The sequence below is a fragment of the Condylura cristata genome, unplaced genomic scaffold, assembly GCF_000260355.1.
Source record: "Condylura cristata isolate star-nosed mole 26May11 unplaced genomic scaffold, ConCri1.0 scaffold00009, whole genome shotgun sequence".
Lineage (NCBI taxonomy): Eukaryota > Metazoa > Chordata > Mammalia > Eulipotyphla > Talpidae > Condylura > Condylura cristata.
This window is the reverse complement of record NW_004567110.1, coordinates 53,021,455-53,024,049: the sequence shown is the minus strand read 5'-3', so window position 1 is coordinate 53,024,049 and position 2,595 is coordinate 53,021,455. Positions and strand designations below refer to the sequence as shown.

General features: G+C 42.0%; 1 long non-coding RNA gene across 1 annotated transcript; it reads left to right on the top strand.

Annotated features, from left to right (window-relative positions):
• The first annotated feature begins 669 nt into the window (after positions 1–669).
• On the top strand, positions 670–1,707 carry LOC105853444. Its single transcript, XR_001145292.1, has 2 exons — positions 670–1,071; positions 1,219–1,707. It is a non-coding gene; the product is annotated as an uncharacterized LOC105853444 (long non-coding RNA).
• Positions 1,708–2,595: the final 888 nt, after the last annotated feature.

Genomic DNA, 2,595 nt, shown 5'->3' with positions numbered 1-2,595 from the left:
GCGTGAGAACCGGCTCGGGCGGGGAGGCGGGAGGAGGAGAGGCGCCAGGAGCAGGTGGTGCGGGGAGGCGGGCGGAGGAAGGGAAAGGAGGGGCGGGAGAGGGGGAGGCGAGCAGGCCCATCCCGGAGAAGGAAAACCCGGGATGTACGTGCAGAGTTAAAAAACGTAAGCCCAGAATCTGTCAATACCGAGAATTTAAAGAAGTTGTGTCCTTACTGGTGGAGATATAGTCTAAATTGTTCTCTGCCCGATTTTTTTTTAAAAAGTCGTTATATATATTTTAATGCCTAGGGATATTTATTAAAATTGCAGGCTGATCATGTAATATTTTATCGTGGGGGTAGGGAGAAAAGGAGCAAACAACATTAAAGAAGCAAAATACACTTTTGTGATCTATTCTACCCTAAATATGAGAAATAATATATGTTCCGGCAATCGGGTGCTGTGAGATGATGATAGGGAAGAGTAGGGCTAAGAGAAGGGAAGTCAGACTCACCGCCAGGTGGATTTAAACAAGCCGATACCCCAAAGTCTCATTTCCCTACCTGCAAAACGGGAGCAACGAACTCCCCTAAAACTCTTGGCATGTTTTGTGATTCCGCGCAGATTTAAAGAAGAGTGGAACAGAAGCAATTTTCCCGCTGTTTGGGTGGGCGTCCCTGGGGAGCTTGTCCTAACCGCCTTCTGCTCAGCACGCTCTGAATGGTCTCCTCCACTCGCTGAGTGTGAGCCTGCATCCAGACCACCCAGTCCCGAGTTGCAGGAATATTTAATTTGGGTGCCACAAAGATTTCCTAACCTATGTATTCTAAACGGAGCTCACGTTCTCTCTCCAAACTTCCCATATCCCTTCGGAGCTACTGCATGGCTACAGTTTGGCGGTGAGCTCCCCACCCTTTAAGCCTCAGGAGCCGTATTAATTCCGTTACTTGTCTGGTTTTCACTCCCCGCACGCTCTGGCTACCCCAGGGCCGCCCACCGGCGTCCTCCCTACCGGATTACCGCAGTTACCTGCGCGCTGGTCTCTCGGCCTCGGATTTTGACCCTCTGGGATCTCGACTCCGCAACCAGGTAGATATTTTGTTTCAAAGTAAACCCGACCCTGTTACTCCTCTTTAAAATCTTTTCGGGGGAATCTCTGTTGCCCGCGTGATAAAGTCCTAGCTCTTGAAATTATCTTTATAAAATCCCTTCTAATCCTGTTTCTTATATCTCCAGCTAGGTATTTTATCAGGGGCCACTCTTCTGATCTTTTCCTACCTGAACTGCTTTCAGTTTTCGGAAAGTTCTCTCTGGCTTCTGCAGCACTCCAGTCTCCTGGAGGCTGTGGCTTCCTTCCCTTTCCCCACCTCCCTCCCCAAAGTGTGGGCTAGAGGCTTCCGACGAACCCCTCACTCCACGGGGCATTCATCCCTATACCGCCGACTCCTGTCCTCCAGCTTGACTGTTAACATCCCTCGCCAACCCTTCGGAGTGAGGATTACACCCGGTTTACCACCGTCCCCAGTTCCTAGAACGGTCATGTCAGTATTGGTCTGAGCCAAAGATCTCTTTTGGGATATACAGTGATGGCCACAGCAACTTCAAAATATGGAGTAATCTTGGGTATCAACTGATAGCTTCATTTTGTGTTGCTGCTTTTTTCAGTTTTGAACTCCTCTCTTAATAACAAGCTTTTCTATAAAAATAAAACATTTTTAAATGGTACAGTAGATTTTATTTAAATCAATCTGATGTGTTTGTCACAGTCAACTATAAATCCCTTTTAGTAGAAATAGTGTGTGTGTTTCGGGAAGTGACATTCTGGCACAATAGCTAGCAATTCAATGCAAATGAGAAGAAATACTCATTTTTAGCTCTGACACTTCCAAACTGAGTTGAAATTAAGGGGAGAGGGGAAAGGAAAGAATATAAAGTAAGAGTTCTGGTTATTTGTTTATTATCATTAGTTCTTAGGGTAGCAATTATCACTATGTTAAGAAATTGCTCTAATTCTGACTTTTGAAGTAAAATCCTATTACTTTTAATATTTTAATTTAGTTTACATGAGATGTCAGTGCAACAAATGGAAATTGCACAAATTTTCCTTGTGCTCACTCACAGTTATCATTGCTAACACATACACATTTATAACTATAGTTTTTCTAAACCCTGCCCCACTACACACGTTTCAAAAAAGTTCAGCAAGAATTCTTTGTTGAGAGATGTAATGTTGGGGGAGGAGTATAAATCTTTACTACTAATTGTTTTCCTTATTCTGAAGCAGATCCTTGTTGATTTTCTCATTACTGTGCAATTAATCTGTTGGCCTTGTTTACACTACATACTGGGAGTAGAATTTAATAAGAAATAATGATTTTTAATAAAAGAAGGGAAGGACAGTTTGTTTCATGGATAAAATATGCCAAAATAAATGAGATTATATAAAAGTTTAAAAAAAGGACTTTGAACTAGAAAAAGTAATAAATAAATTAATTGGTTTCTAAGCTTTGTCATTATAATTAAGATCTTATATTACCCCATTTAATTAATAAAAAATATTTAAAGCAGAAGATATAGGCATTAGATTTTTTTTTCTGTTTCTAGAGATAAGTA